At 47.3% G+C, this 17,068-nt stretch overlaps 1 protein-coding gene across 5 annotated transcripts in view; it reads left to right on the forward strand.

Moving 5' to 3' along the window:
* The first annotated feature begins 14,246 nt into the window (after window positions 1-14,246).
* Window positions 14,247-17,068, forward strand: part of RASSF4 (Ras association domain family member 4) — a 35,105-nt gene continuing 32,283 nt past the window's right edge. For 2 of the 5 annotated variants that reach the window (XM_054521459.2, XM_009245328.4), the window contains exon 1: window positions 14,253-14,609. The gene's annotated coding sequence lies outside the window, so the exon portion shown is untranslated. 5 annotated transcript variants of the gene reach the window in all.

Consider the following 17,068-nt stretch of genomic DNA (forward strand, 5'->3'; position numbering starts at 1 on the left):
TTGGAGGCCTCTACCAAAATTCAAAGAGGTTACATTTATTCCTACATTCATCTAGGGACCAGTAGCTTGGATGTTTCTTCTCTGATCACTTCTAAGAGGGCACAATCTTGAGCCTACAAAACTGTGATCTAGACTGCCTGAGATGTATGTGATTTTATTTTTTTGGCCTAGCTTTCTAGGAGTTGCCCCAGTCTAGGGTTTGGTCAGAGCATGTGCTTAAGCCCCTTGTGCCAGTGAGGCATCTATCCTTTTTTTTTTTTATGGATTTGTGTGTAAACTGGGGAGTGTTTTCAAGTTGCCCCACATTCTGCCCTGATTGCTCCTGAGTGGGTTACAGCCTAGTATTTGCCCAGCCTTCCCAATTCCCAGGATTGACTGTGATGCCAAGAGGGCTCTTGGGATCTTGGCTGTCTCTTTTCCCAGTTATTTGTTAAATTTCTGGGTGTCCTGCCCTTTTGTTTTTTGCTGCCAGTTTCACGGAGTTATGAGCACTTTTAATTGCTCTCCCCAAGATACTCATTGTTTTCAATAACAGTATGATGCACAGAATTATCCACATCCTGTCCTGAACAAAATCCTTCCTCTCAGGCAGAGCTATAAGCTCTTCATTCTTACTGTCTGCTTTCTCCCCAGGTAGAATGTCTGCAGCACTGCACAGGAGCTGGGAGTGGGAACTACCTGCTTCCCTGAAGAGACACCTCTGCTCTACAAGTAGGTACTAGGGGAAGTGACACCTCTGCTCTACAAGTAGGTTCTAGGGGAAGTGGCCCCTGGTATTCTCAGCTTGCCCCTTCAGTGTGGAACCTCTGCCCTAGGAGTGAGTTAGGGTGGAGTAATCAAGGCTCCAGTATTCTCAACCTGTTGCTCCTGCAATAGTGCTTCTGCTAAATGACTCGGTGCTCAGAAGAGAAAGTAAACCTAAGTTATCTTGGCCATGCCTCCCTAGAATAGAGCTTCTGCAACACAGGGCCAAGTGGGATGAGACACACCAGCATCTTGCCCCTCCAGGAGTGAAATTATAGCCTAGACTGAGGGCTACAGGGAGAGGAAGCCCCTGTGTTCTTGACCACACCTGCCCAGAGTAGAGACCCTAGAGCAGAGTTTCCATAAGGCAGAGCTGAGAGAGGGTAGGGGAGTGGGTCATGTTTCAAATGCCATGGACCCTCCCTCACTGTTTTTACCAAAATTTAGTAGATTTTCTTAAATGAATGTTTCTCCATTTGCTGTGTGCCCTTAGGACAATTTCCAGAGATTTAAATGAATTAATATTTGTCATTTTCTCCAGTAAAATAGTTGTTTTGCTAGAAAATGGGGCATCAGAGCTACTGAGTCCTAAAGTACTACTCCTAATTTTTACTTTTTTACCATGACCACGAGGAAATGGAGTGCACTGATGAGAACTTTGACCACCAAGTACACAAGACCTAGGCTTGAGCCCTATATCTGCCCTTCACCAGCTGTGTGGCCAGCTAGTGGAACTCCTCTGAGCCTTTGTTTCTCCATTTATAAAGAAGCAATAATAGATTCTGGATATTAGCCCTTTGTCAGATGAGTAGATTGCAAAAATTTTCTCCCATTCTGTAGAATTGAACAGTGAGAACACTTGGACACAGGAAGGGGAACATCATACATCAGGGCCTATTGTGGGGTGGGGGGAGCGGGGAGGGAAAGCATTAGGAGATATACCTAATGTAAATGATGAGGTAATGGGTGCAGCATACCAGCATGGCACATGTATACACATGTAACAAACCTGCACGTTGTGCACATGTACCCTAGAACTTAAAGTATAATAATAAAAAAAAGAAATTAAAAAAAAACAGAAAAAAAGCAATAATAATAGTACTGACCTCCACAAATGGCTGAGAATTAAATATTATGATATAAGTGAAGTATTGGCAGGATCTTCCTGGCCCCGGAATGCTTCTTTCCTAGGACATTGGTGCCTACAGCTGCTCTGGGGCCATTTGCTCCCTTCTTGCGGGAATGCAGCTCTCTCTGCAGGCTGGAAGTCACGTTCATCAAGCCCTATCTGCTGCTGTCAGCTCAGCCTAGAGCCCATACCTTGCTGATGGCATGTTTGCCTGAGAAACAAACTTCATCCCCTTTTCCTGGAATTCTACCCCATCTCACTCCTCACCAGTCTCTCAAAGAGAACTTACTCTTTGGTATGTCCAAATGGGAAAATCTCTTGCTCCATTCCCTGTGGGCCCAAGATTTCAAGCTTTCTCTGCAAGCTGGTCAGCCATCCAGCTGTCATCTGTCCCTCACAGCCCTGGGCTCAGCTGCTAGCCTGCTGGTGAACAGTCAGCTGTTTGACTACCTGGAAAGGGGAGCAAAAGGGTAGTGTTCTTGGGAGATAAAGAGGAACTGTCCCTGTTGGCCAAAATGGGGATTTCCCATGGGACTTGTTTGACTGGCTGAATGTCTTGTCATGGTCCACAGAAGAAGGAAGAACCGAGTCATGATCTTTGCACAGAAGAAAAGAGGTATTTCGAGAAGCCAAGTTGCAGTTAAGTGGAATGTTATGCCCTGAGTTTCTCATTATGACAAGGGTGAGACAGCTGCATAGAAAGAATAGCAGCATCCAGGAAGTCAGACATCCAGGAGTATGGTCCCACTTGACTCTGCTGGGATTTGGAGCCTTGGGTCATTCTCCACATGAAATCCAAGGGATAAGGCCGTCCCAAAAGGTCCTGCCAGCTCCAAGCCTCAGGGATGCCCAGCTGTGCACATTACCAGGGAGCATTTGCCCAAACTAAAGAGCAAGCCCAAGGAAAATCCAGCACTGAGTCTAAACATATGCTGTGCAATTCTTTTTACAGTATGAGCTTCTGGAAAGCTTGCATAGTCTCAGGACAGGGATCTGGAGGAAGTGGGGAGCATCAGAACCACAGAAGGTTGTACTGGGAATAACTGGAGCAGGAGAAAGAGCCCATCCAAGCAGATGTTTACCACCTCATTGATATGGAAGACTCTGTGAGTTTCAAATCAAATTTTCCTTTAAAGAGCAGATAAAGAGTAAAGCAAATGGGCCATGCCTTTGATTATTCATTTGTCCCTAAATAGGTGCTTCTACCTGAGGCTGCACACGCTCCACCAGGGGTGAGGGTGCCACCAGCCCACTATAGCTTCAGTTTCCAGCTTCCAGGAAACTGGGTGAGGTATTTGCAGGCCCCAAGTCTTGAGTTCCTCTTTCCACATTGAAACATGTTCCTTTCTTTTAAACCAACAGCACCAGCATAAACTTAGAAAATAGGTTGCTAAGGGCAAAAGTCAGTTTAACTCAGCAAACATTTACTAAGCACCTACTGTGTGGACCAGGCATCACACAAGGTGCTGGGCTGAAGGAGTGAGCCTGGCATGCTGTGTGCTCTCTAGACAAGCCAAATGTGTGACCGACATGAGGCAGACATGGCACTACAGTAAAATCACAAACAGTGTGCTATGAGAGAGGAAGTCAGGCAGACGGAAGTCTGGGAAGTTAGATTTGAGTTGAGCTTCAGAAGCAGAGCTAGAATCTTATCATGCACATCATTGTCTATCTTGGGACAAAGGAAGCATGGCCAAGTCCATCAGAGTCTGAAGCAGGTGGATTTATTTTCCATACGTAACAAAGAAAGTGTTTGTGCAGTACAAAGAATATAAGGCAAGCAGGTGTATCAACAACAATGATGATAATCACTGAGTGCACCCTCAGTGGATTCAGTGCTTTGCCTGCTCCTTCTCCTCTAATCCCCAGAGCCTATGAGGCCAGGTCCCTTACAGCCCCATTCTACAGATGGGAAACCATAGTGCATGGTAATTTGCACACAGCTAAAAACAGGTAGAGCCTGTATTCATTCCAGGCTCAGAGCAGAGATTCTTAATGCCATCAGGAAACCAAAGTCTGAGGCTGGCCACAGACCTCACCTGCCTGATGGCCTGGGCCTCTCTCCTCTCATCATCTGAACAAGGGGGGTTTTGACCAGGTAACCCCTAAGGTTCTGTTTCACTCAGTTTGGGCTGCCATAACAAATACCATACACTGGGTGGCTCAAACAACAAACATTTATTCCTCGCAGTTCTGGAGGGGACGCTAGAAGTCCAAGACCAGGGTGCCAGCATGGTCAGGTTCTAGGGAGGGCTGGCTTCCTGGGTCACAGAGAGCTGCCTGTTTGCTATAGTCTCACGTGGAGGAAAGAAGTCATCTCTCTTATGTATCTGCTTACAGAAGCACTAATCTTACACAGGAGGGTTCCATGCAAATGATCCAATCACCCTGTAAAGGCCCTATCTCCTAACACCATCACACTGGGGATTACAGCTTCTACATATAAATTTAGGAGAACACAATTCAGTCCATAGCAGGTTCCCTCCAGCTAAGTCACCTGGGATGCTAAGTGTTCAGGGTGAGATGTGGCAGTGCAAATGAAGAGGAGGAAAAAGTGGCTGATCGATGTGGGGGATAAAGGAAGCACAAGAAAGGGGAGCACTAGCTCAGGTGGAGAAGGCAAACGGAGCCACTCCCCACTTTGGTTGTGACTGCTGCTGACTGCTGGAGGCCTAGTGCCCTTTGGATTTTCTCTGAGTGACTGATAATTCCTGAGCGGAGCTGGGCCCCAGCAGAGCCTGGGAGCTGTGCCAAGCTCTCCCCCCAGGCCCCAGCCCTGCCACCTCCAAGACCAGAACAAGAACCCTAGCCTCAGCAGGGTCTCCCCAACACCATGCAGATAAAAAGTGGCCAAGAAAATGTCACCTTAATACTCAGGAACACAGCATGGACATCCAGGCTGCTCCTCAGTTTCCTTCTAAGGGCCCAGGTCTCCTGTTATTCCTGCTTGCTGTTTTCTAATGCCTGGGACTTACAGAGAAGGTTGGCATACAGAGTCCAGCCAGCACCCAGCCTCCAAAAGCCTCTTGTGCCCTGAGCCCAGAGCTCACTGCCACCTCCCCAAGCCTCCAGCAGCCCGTGGGGGCTTTTCTGGCCTCAGGCCTAGCTGCTGCTCTCCCCTTCACCAGCGCATTTTCAGTTACCATTTCTCTGGCCTGAGTGGCCCCCTGTGCTCCTGGCCACACTCCCTCTCTCTCTCCCCATCTCTGGGTCCCCTCCCAGCTGCCCCAAGCCTCACTCCTCATGCATGGTGTTCTCCCGAGGAGCTGCTCTCCCAGACTTCCATCTCTCCAGCCTGTTCCCTCTCTCCCTCTTGAGACCCAGCTCACACATTGCAGGCCGTGATCTCGCCCCTGGAATAGACCCCCTCAGCTTCTGGGACTCTGCAGGGTTGTGTCAGGCATTGCAGGGCTTCTCCCAGGGGATACTATTGACCCACTGCTTTCTGATGGAGCTTGAATTGTCCTGGTTCATGTACCTTCCTCCCCTTGGCCAGCCATGTCCTGCACTGGGTCAGTCACAGTGGTCCACCCTCCCCAAGGTGCCTGTACCCTAGTCGTGGCCAATGGGAAGAAAGGGAAGGTGACTGGGAAGCTTCTGGGAAAGGTTTCCTTCCCTCAGTACTAAAAGGATCCCCAGGTGGGGCGCCATGGCTCACATCTGTAAACCCAGCACTTTGGGAGGCCAAGACGGGAGGATTGCCTGAGCCCAGGAGTTTGAGACCAGCCTGGACAACAAAGTGAGACCCCATTTCTACAAAAAATTAGTCAGGTGTGGTGGCGTGTACCTGTGATCCTAGCTACTTAGGAGGCTGAGGTGGGAGGATCACCTGATCCTGGGAGGTCAAGGCTGCAGTGAGTTGTGATCGTGCCACTCACTCCAGCCTGGGAAACAGAGTGAGACCCTGTCTCAAAAAATAAAAAAATAAAAGGAGCGTCATTGGAACACTCTTCCTCTTCTTCCCCTAAATGTGGGCATGTCTGAGGGAAAGCAAAGAAATCATTTACAAATATCAAGGAGAATTAAACCAATATGCTGAAGATGGCAATGAGCAAAGAAAGAAAGAACTTGGGTCCTTCAAGATGACTTTGAGACACTGAATAAACCAAGTCTGGAGCTACCCATTGCTGGGGATTTTTATTATGTGAGGTCATAAAATCCCCATTGTTTGGGCTTTTTATTCCTCACAACTAAAAGCACCCCAGCCCACAGTGTCACTTATCCATCCCCTTCACCATGTTTGGCTGCGAGAAAATATCCCTGCCAAAGACAGATATCATACAAACTCTTCTTCACCTATGGCCCAAATCAGGCCCTCTGCTTATTTTTGTAAATAATGTTTTATTGGAACACAGCCACACTCATTCACTTACGTATTGCCTATGGCTGCTTTTGCTTGAGCAATTGCAAGAGAGATAGTGTGGCCTGCAAATAGGAAAATATTCATCATCTGGCCCTTTACAGAAAATGTTTGCCAATCCCTAAGGTCGACTCATTAGACGAATGGAGTAGCAAAAATTTCTCAAAAATTGCCACAGGTTGCACAGGTAGATGAAATCCCAGGAAAAAGAGGCACCATTACATGCTAAGGAACCTCGGAATGCCCTGGCATCAGGCCATGCTCTGCTACAGAGTCTGTCCTGATAAAACATGAGTATGAGCTGTGGGTCAAACTCTCCATGCTTACTGGTTATGATGGTTAATTCTAAGTGTCCACTTGGTTAGCCTATTGTATGCCTGATCAAACACCAGTCTCGACGTTGCTGTGAAGGTATTTTTTCAGATGACACATACATATAAATCAGCAGACTTTGAGTAATGAAGGCTTCCCTTTGTAATGTGGGTGGGCTTCATCCAATCAACTAAAGGCTTTAAAAGCAAAGATTGAAGTGCCCTGAAAAAGAAGCGATTGTGCCTCAAGACTGCAACATGGAAACCCTGATTCAGTTTCCACCTTGCTGGCCTGCAGATTTCAGACTCAACACTGTAACATCAACTTACCTGAATCTCTAGCCTGCTGGGGTCAGCCTGGCAGATTTTAAACTTGGCAGCCCACAATTACATGAGCCAAATATTCCTTATAATCTAGCTAGCTAGCTATATAGTGAACTACCTAGCTAGCTATACCCATGTCTTTCTTGACCTCAATAGGAGATATATATAAATATATATACTGTTTCTCTGGAATAACCCTGATTAATACAACAATCATTCTAATTCTGTCTCAGCTGTAAGGTCGACAGCTTATTCATTATTTTAAGAGCATTCGTTTTCAAGGTAAAAAGCCAGAGATGGTCCCCAAATGAGACAAAACTTAAGACAATTTGCAATTACATGGCTCTATCCTTTCTTAAACACTAGTCCTTAGTTCACAGTTAGGAAGACTGGGAAGGCAGCTTGGGCATGGGCAGCCCCCATCAAACAGGAGGCTTAACAGAGGTGGCTTTGATGGCAGGCTGGGAGGTGAGGTCAACTCAACTGAAGCATCTTTAAACACAGGGTTAACAGGTCAAGTCTAGCTAGCTGTGGGCCAGCTTGGCCCTTCCCCCTTGGGGAATGTTTTACATTCCTTGGAAGCTGCATACTTAAAAGAGATAGAGAGGACAGAGCTTCCCTCCAGGACATGGGAGCAGCCACACTGTCTGGCTGGTGGGTTTTCTCAGAATGCCCTGAAGATGGTGTGTTTTAAAATGTGCAGTCCAGGAGCTGGACAGATCGCCCTTGTTTGTGCATATGTGCTGTGCCCTCTCAAGGTTCCTTTCCTTTTCCATCTGGGAGGTCTCCACTTCCTTTGGCTGTTTCACATCCTGGCTTGAGGGAAGGTCCTGATCACTTACTAGTTCACAGCTTTGCATCTCAGTCCTATCTCACTATTCATAGGAATTCTGGAGCCCAAGCTGCAACACCAGGCTCTTTGTGGAGGAAAATCCATTTTTAAGACATTCTCCTTTGAGAAGCGCCGTCCTTCTGTAAACCCTCCTACACTGAACTGTTTTGTGCCTACTTTCCTTTTACAGTGTTGCTGTTTGTTAAATGATCAAAATATTGAACAACATAAAGCTGCTTTCTGATGTTGTTAAAATTAGAGTTATATTGAAAATGCAGTTTGTTCAGGAGTCTTGCATCACCGTAATTATTTTTGTCTTATTTTTAAGATGTTATCAACTCACAGCAGTTACAACGTCCATTAACAATAATCAGCTTACCAGCAGCCCCACACTATCTGTGCCCCACAGGAGAACAGCCCCAAGGCAAAGGTAGAAGGGTGGTAAAGTGTGGATGGGTGGGGAGGTGACACAGTCCTGGAGAGGCAGGGGCAGCCTAGGAAAGTGGAGAGAGGTCCTTTTCCAGCCTTCCAGTTTGTTCTGTTGCATAAATCTATAGATAGATAGATAGATAGATAGATAGACAGATAGATAGATAGATAGATAGATAGATAGATAGATAGATAGATAGATAATTTCCAGTAGCAGGAAGATAGGGAGGTGAGGATAAAGGGAAAAAGCTATCAACAAACCAGGCCTAGTTATGTTCTTTGCATGTGGGCTTTCAGACCATCCTTGTCCTCACAGATGTGTTCGGAGTAGGCATGTGTTAGATAGCTCACCCTTTTCTCAGAGACCAAGTAAAGAAAGTGCTTGAGCCAAGCACTTATTTTTTCCTCAAAAGCAAGTTTCAGCAGCAATTTTTAACTACACCATCTTTTAAAGCAAGCTCCCCCCATCCTAGGAAACCCTGTGCTCAGGCACTTATTAGTTCTGCAGGGTGGCATGCAAAGGCTTTTCTAAAGCATAATAATAACGGAAAAATAATACATAAAACCTGTGCATTTGTGTGTGTGTGTTTAACAAGAAGGCACTTATGCAGCATATATCATTAAACTTTATGTGCATTTGGAGAATAAATTATCATTTCTAGCCTGCCTCTGGTATGGGTTGAAGAGTAAAATATATTAACCTAAAGTTATTATTTATATGCTAACAAATGGAGTTAATGAAAACTATTTCACGTAGAAAGGAAAGATAAGTGGTATGCAGATTTTTGGAGAATTAACCTGAAAATTGATGGTAAATACAAAGTCTTCTGTATGTTAAGATCATGCAATGGGATGACCTCATTGCTCAAGGATTTCACCAAAGCAAACAGAGCAATAAACGTTCTGTACGTGGTCTCTTCCTGCCAAGCATGCACAACCATCATCTGTTTTCCAAAGAATACACATTTGGAATCACAGAGACTTTTTGAAAAATTGTTTGAAAAGGTCATTTGTGGTGGGGCATCATGGCTCACACCTGAATTCCCAGCACTTTGGGAGGCCGAAGCAGGAGCATCATTTGAGTCCAGGAGTTAGAGACCAGCTGGGCAACATAGAGAGAACCTGTCTCTACAAAAAATTTAGAAATTAGCTGGGTGTGGTGACACATGGCTATAGTTCCAGCTACTCAAGAGGCTGAGGTGGGAGGATCGCTGGAGCATAGGAGGTCGAGGTTGCAGTGAGCTGTGATTGTCACTGCACTTTACCCTAGGGGACAGAGCAAGCAAGACCTGCCAAAAAAGAAGGAGAGAGAGAGAGAGAAAGAGGAAGAAAGAAAGAAAGAAAGAAAGAAAGAAAGAAAGAAAGAAAGAAAGAAAGAAAGAAAGAAAGAAAGAAAGAAAGAAAGAAAGGAAGGAGGGAGGGAGGGAGGGAGGGAGGAAGGAAGAAGGGAGGAAGGAAGGAGATGGAAGGAAGGAAGGCAAGCAAGCAGGGAGGGAGGGAAAGAAGGAAGGAAGGAAGGAAGGAAGGAAGGATGGAGGGAAGGAAGGAGAGAGAAAGAAAGGAAGGAAGGAAGGAAAGAAGGGGGAGGGAGGGAGAGAGAGAGGAGAAAGAAAGAAAGAAAGAAAGAAAGAAAGAAAGAAAGAAAGAAAGAAAGAAAGAAAGAAAAGTAAAAATCATTTGTTTTTAATTTAATGTTGGATACGATGAAGAAGGAAAAAAATCACATAAAGCCATCCATAAAAGGCCTTAAGGAATCAATCAGATTGATCAGAAATTAATTCAAAATCTCATTTACTGTCTTAAGAGAATGGCTTGAAAATGGTTCTCATTATTAATATCATTTACATCAAGATATATAAACCTATTTTTCAGGATTCCAAAATCTAAATTACATCTCAACAACATGCGATTGTACCCAGGCATTTCCCCCTGGGACCACCAAAGGGAAGAAGGTAATTTTTCGGTCTTTTGGAAGCTGTGCCCTGATGCCAAGATGCCTCAAGCCAAAACCACACAGAGCAGCCTGCCTGACAGACGGGCCCAGTAGGCTTTATCAAGCTTTTAGGCTCTTATGAGCTTCCCTACTTGCGAATCAAACATAAATTTATCCTTTGTGGCTCTTTCATAAAAACATTGTCTCATGAGTGTTTCCATTTGTCTTTTTATGGATCTTACAAGTCAGTCCAAACTGTTTGCAGAATAACAGCATTTCCGAAGTCTTTCTGAGGTAGGAAGGCCAAAAAGAATGCAACTGCCCAAGATGAACAGGATGCCCTGCTCACTTAATGGACTCCCAAAGGCCTCCTTTACTGGGGTGGCATCCTGGAGCAAGGAGTCTTGCAGGGACTTCTGTGTGGCCTGGGCTCCCCTGAGACCCAGTGTGTTCCATTAGAGGTAGATGTTGTTTTTCCCTCACTCCCGGTGGTACAGACACCACCACATTGCGCCACCAGGCACAAACCTGGACTCTACCACTATCTGCACATGTCATTTGGAGGGGGAACTCGGACTCCCTGAGTCTGTTTTCTTACCTGAATCTGGCAAAAAGAAAAAAGAAATCAATCATACATCAGATATTGATTAAACACTGTGACAATCCAGACAGAATCAGTTTTTAAGGAAACATAGCGTCTCTTCCTCTAGGAGCTCATGATAAAGACTGGAATATACAGCATGCCAGAGTGGTATGCGTGGGTCAGGGACGGGCATTTTACAGAGGGCCCAGGGAAGGCCTTAAAAAGGAGGTGATTTGTGATTAAAGACCTGAAGCAGGGGAAGGAGGGAGCGCTGTGGACATCTGGGGAAAGAGCCCTCCAAGGGAAGGAATGACCCTGACAGGAAAAGGCTGCGTGTGTGGGAGAAACAGTGTGATCAGAGCAGGGAGGAGGACAGGCAGTAGGAGGAGATGAGGTCAGAGAGACAATCAGGGGACAAGATCATCTAGGGAAGGGGTTGGCACACTATAGCCCAGCCAACCATTTTTTAAAATAGTTTTATGAGAACCACAACCATGTCCTTTGGTTTTCATATTGTCTATGGCTACTTTCAAACTACCCCAGTAGTGGTGAGTAGTTGTGACATGGACCATTTAGCCTGCAAAGTCTAAAATATTTACTATCCAGCCCTGTACAGAAAAGGTTTACCAACCTCTGCCTTGAAGAAATAGGGGCTAATTTTTCTCCATGGTAGGGAGTCTGGAGTAGGCAGTGCAGGGATGGTGCAGAAGTTCCATGATGTTAAGAAGGATCCAGACACCTTTGATCTTTATGCTCTGCCAGCCTCAGCATGCAGACATGTTGCTTTATGATCTCAACATGGCTGCCAATGCTCCAGATGTTACACATCATGTCCTCATTTGAGACAGGCAGGCAGGAGAGACATCTGTTCTTTCTACCAGAAAAGCAAAAGTTATCTTCACCATCCCTCAGATCTCTCCTCCCCCAGGACACCTTCCCCTGTCTCTGCGTCCAGAAGTAGGTCATATGGCCACTTCTAGCTTCACTGAAAAAAAGCTATGAAAAGGACTGTCAAGACTTAGACAGCTGTTTTGTTTTTTTTAACTGTAACCCACAGTAAAAAGCACACATAACTGAAACATAAACAATGCAAACAAAAAGTTCCACAAAACACAACTTATATTTACTATTTGTGCTGTACACTGATATTTTCCCTTGCATTTTTGAAGTACTAGTCACATCATCGACTAAATTAATTTCATGACCCACTATTGGGTTGTAAGTAGAGTATGAAAAATACAAGTGGGCAAAAGCCATAACTAGGGGCTGACATGTTGCTACTACAGACAAGTTGGTATTTCTCTCTCCTTTCCCTCCCTCCTTCCCTCCCTCCCTCCCTCCTTCTCTCTTTCCTCTCTTCCCCCTTCCCTCTTTCCTCCCTCCCTCCTTCCTTCCCTCCTTTCCTTCCTTCCCTCCTTTCCTTCCTTCCTTCTGTCCTTCCTTCCTCCCTCCCTCCTTCTTTCCCTTTCTTCCTTCCTTCCTTCTTGTCCTTTTCTTTCTTTCCTATCTCTCTTTCTTTCTTCCAAAGAAGGAAATGGACATTGGCTGACAACCAACAGTATCCGCAGCCTCCACCATAAGTGAGCTGGAGACCACACCCAGTTCTACTGAACCCTGAAAGAAAAGGTGACCCCTCCTTCTGGGGGAACTGAGGACGCTGACAATGGACACTTGTGTCTGATGTAAAATGCAAGCACTCACAGCCATAAAAGAGAATAAAATCGTGTCCTTTGCAGCAGCATGGATGCGGCTGGATGCCATTATCCTAAGCGAACTAATGCAGAAATAGAAAATCAAACACCACATGTTCTCACTTACAAGCAAGAGCTAAATATCGGGTTCACCTAGACATAAAGATAAAAACAATAGACACTGGGGACTTCAAAAGTGGGAGGGAGACTAGCGGGGCAAGGGGTGAAAAACTTCCAATTGGGTACTATGCTCACCATCTGGGTGACAGGATCAATCCCAAACCTCAGTACCACACAATGTACAATTGTAACAAACCTGCACATGTATCCCCTAAATCTAAAATAAAAATGGAAATTTTAAAAAATGCAAGCAGTAACACTAACTGCCCAGGAATGCTGGGGGAATTGCCTGGGATTCCCAATGTAAAGCACTAGCATAGTGTCTGAGCCCGCAATGGGTGCACAGGACACATGGGGTTGCTGTCCCAAACCCAGTCCTCACTCAGAGCCAGTCATGGCCCTGTGAACAGCATTAATTAGGTCAGAGAGAATGATTCACACTCGAGTTCCGGACAGCCCAGGGAAACTGTTATGTCACCCTGGTGCTGTGTTTACTTCTCCTATCAGGAGTGATTAAATTCTTAGGATCTCATGCTCAGAGGCTGACAGTAATATTGAATTTTACCCACTTTTAAAAAACCCTTGGAAGCACCCAATTATTTGTCTCAGCTTTGATGAGGGCTGTGGAAGGGCAAATGTGTCATGACAAGTCACCAACCACAGAGACCCTCAGAGCTGTCAACGGATGGGCCATTCTCCAAAAATTCAAGCAAACGCAGAAATGGGAGGGCCGCTGGACTGGGTATCTTCAGTCCTGTCACTTTTTGCAGGTGGGGGTTGCAACATAAGTCATACAGCAGCCATACAAGCATTAGCACAGCCCCTCTAAGTCGAAGTTCAGGGACCCATGAGACTCAAATCCCAGGCTGATTTTGGTGCATGTGGCCACCTGCACTTTCTAGAAGATCCATATCAGATTCTAAAATGGCCACGAGACCCTAAAAATATTAGGAAACGCACACTGAATGAAACTAAAATTATTTATGTTTCGGGTGGAGAGAACAGGTCCAGAGGTCAGAGCTGGGAATCGTGAGATAAAGCAGAAATTGCAAATGTTTTCCATCAACCTCATCCCCCGCCTTGCCACCCCCACACCCCAGAAACACTGAACTGTTCCCAGTTCCCCAAATGGCTTGTGGTTTTCTGTCCTCTCTGCCTCCGTGCTGGCAAATATTCGTCCAGGAGGCAGTGACTGGGAGAGAAAGACTAACTTCTTATTCACCAGATCGGATTTCTTAAACGATAAGGAGTTCTAAGAGGCCATGCCAAGCAAACAGCCAGACTGTACAAAGGTGCCCCTTGAGCAATAAATAGCAAATGCTCTGGGCTTTACTGATAAGCCTCCCCAGACTCCAAGCCCCACCAGGCATGCAGACAAGTGCCTGCAGTGATTGCAGCGCCTGCGCAGCGGCCTTCATTGGAAGTCCAGGAGTCCGCGCTACCCCGCAAAGTCCCTGGCCGCCGCCCGCACACCGAACCTCTCGGGGCTGAGTCGGGCTGCTTTCTCCGCGCGTCCCGGGGAGCTCTCGGGAACTCAGGAGCGCGCGGCGAGCTGAACAATGGCCTGGGGACACCTGGCAGGTCGCAGGCCCCAAGCCATCCCCACCGCCCCTCGGGCACCGCCCGGCGCCCGGACCCTACCGGCGTTCCCAGAGCGGGGCAGACGGGGCGGTGCCATTGGTCGGTGCGGAGTGAGGGGCGTGCTCGGGGCGGGACGGAGAGACCGGGGCGGCACCATTGGCCGTGCCGGGCGAGAGGCGGGGAGAGGGGCGGGGCGAATGGCGAGGGGCGGGGCGAGGGGCGGGCCTGGCCCCGAGCAGCTGAAGCCTGGGTTCAGCAGGCGCTGCGGGCGCAGCTCCGGTGCAAGCGAGGACACGACACATGCAGTGGCTTCTGGACTGCGCGATGGCTGGACGGTGAGTGATGAACGAGCAGGAGAGTGCTTGGACGTCCATGGAGCATCCCCTCCGACCCAGGACTGCTACCAGGCAGGGACGCTGAAGCCTGGGCACTTGTGCCCTTCGGCCGCAGCGCGCAGGGTCCCTCCCCCTGCCAGCCTTGCGCATTGCGGGCCTCGGGCTCATTGCTGAGAGTGGGCACTGCGCCTGGCACCTCTGTTAAGCACTTTAGGGGCTACAACCTGAGCACGACAGGTGAGCGCGGCCACTGGCTACACCTTTTTTGTTCACCTTGTCCTTAACCAGTTCCCTAGAAGCACTGATCCTAGAGTTGGGGAGAGAGCCTAGAGGCCTCTGGCACAACTCTGATTTCACTGATGGAAATCGAACGCCAAGATAATAGCAGCAAGGGGGTCTGTCTCACAATCGCTGTCTGTAGAGGGTTTGCCTTGCTCTGGGCCAAATGCTTTAACACGGTATGCCTCTTACTCCTCACAGCAAGTAAGAGTCCTACTTTCGTTATCCCGTTTTCAGATGAGAAAACTGAGGCTTAAAGAGTTATAAAATTGTCTACCTTTACCGGATGAGTTGGTGATGGAGCCAGGATTTGAACCCAAGGGCTTGCTGTGCCCCCGAGTCTCTTGCTCTTCACCCCTAGTCTCCGAAGGTCAGCCTGCCTACTGCCCTGCTCTTCTGGGCTCCTGACTCTGGTCCCGTCCTGCACTTCCCACTTCCAAAAGATGCCTCAGTGTTTTCATTAACCTGGCACGGCGGAGGGAGGGAGGCCTCCTCTCACACCAGAATCAGTGCCCAAGCCAGGGCCAGCACTTTCTTAAAACACAGTAAGGACAGCTTCAGGAGCCCCATTTCACATAGGAATTAAATAAGGTCGCACAGCAAATAAGGGCTGGGCTTCTGGAATTTGAACCCAAGCAGGTTAGACTCCAAAGTTATGCTGTGCACTCACAGAGGAGCCCCTCACTGGCTTTGCTGTAGTTTAACTGCCCACAGTACTAAGGTGTCAATCAGGATTTGTTGCCAGAAACCATTTTTTTTTTAAAGTTAGAAGTGAATTGGTGAAGTAACAGGTAAATGTAAACCGTCCTGCCTTCTGTTCCTCTGTGTGGTTCCTTAGCTACTGCTGCCAGGACAGCAGGTTAGGGGAGAAGACAGGAAGGGAGAGGGTCAGAGGAGAAAGAGGAAGCGAGAGAAGAGGAGAGATGAAATTCATTAAACTTAGGTTAAAAAAATGCTGGCCGGAAATTGTCATGGGCTGTTTCAGCACTTTGTCAGTGTATGTGAAGGCTGTTGTCATTAGTTCTAGCCATAATTCTCTCAGTGTGTAGTGCTGGTGATTTGACAATAAAAAGTTTGATGCTACAGATTAAAGTGTCTATCTGAAACTCAGGAGATGAGGCTGTATTTCCACCATGAGGCTCCAGTGGGTAGCCTGGAGGTCGAGAACAGAATCAAGGTCCAGGGTCGCCTTGGGTCAGGACCAAGTGGACCACGACAGATAACAAAAAACATGAACGAAACTTGGGTGTGTGTCAGAGTTCAGATTCTGGAAGTGCAAAGCCTCAAAGGGGAGACCCTAACTAGGGGATCTGCCAGAAAGCCCTCTGCCCTGGGCCCCTGGGGTCTGGGGCCTGGTTTCAGGTGTCAGCTCAGACTCTCTCCTCATTCATGGCCACTCCTGCAGGGAGGCCTCACATTCCCATCTCTGGGGCTCCACTGTCTCTCCAGAGCCCCTGACTCCCAGTGTCAATAAGAATAGTAATGGGAGCCTCTTTTCATTATGAGTGAGCCCCACACAAGGTCCATCTTACAGGTCTCCTCATTCGTCTTCACAGAAGTCATCGAGGATTGTAGTTATTTAATTGATGAGGAGCCCAAGGTTCAGAGAGGGAACTGGACTTGCTTAAGGTAACACAGCCAGGCAGTCACAGAGCAGAGCTTTGAACCCAGAGCCTTGCAAAGGCTAGGTGGTTATTCTCTCATAGAGTATGTTTGGGGAAATTGTTTTAAAATAAAGAAAATCAAATAAGAAGCGGCTGCACTTCCTAAAGCTTCAACAGTTTTCTTATTTTTGTTAAAGAGAAACTTGTAGTTCCCGGGGTCTCCTTTTCTGGCTGTCCCACCTTCTTCCCTAGGATATACTGTTGAGGAAGAGGCCTGGAACCCCCTCCCTTTGTCCTGCCTGACCTTGGGAAGCAGAGGTGGGGTGTCATTGAGCCCCATAGCTGCAGTGCTGGGAAGAGCCCTGAAGACTCTCTATCAGCTGCCACAACAGCTCTGGCTAAACTGAGGCCCAAGAGACGGCGCAACATGCTAGGATCACAGGCCAAGTTAATGCCACAGCAAAACTCACATGTAAGGCTCTATGACGTTCCTCTGCCTCCTCTTTCTTGCTGTGACAGGTTTCAGCAGAGATTCTAAACCTAGGATCTGGGGATCTGGGATTACATGGACAAGAGCTGTCTCATCCCCCTGCAGTGATATGCAAATTGTGTGTGTGTTTGCACATGGATGCAGATTGCAACAACATGCACATACATGCATTTTCTGGGGAGAGTGCACTAAGCTTTCAAGAGACTCCAAGGGATTCTATGACCCAAAAGATTCTGAGACCCTTTTTTCTCACAGGGCCCTTTTGTCCCCAGCAGTGACATGTGGCACACAGGCCTGGGGCAGTGGACAGCACAGGAGAGGGC

This window comes from Pongo abelii, chromosome 8 (assembly GCF_028885655.2).
Source record: "Pongo abelii isolate AG06213 chromosome 8, NHGRI_mPonAbe1-v2.0_pri, whole genome shotgun sequence".
Classification (NCBI taxonomy): Eukaryota; Metazoa; Chordata; class Mammalia; order Primates; family Hominidae; genus Pongo; species Pongo abelii.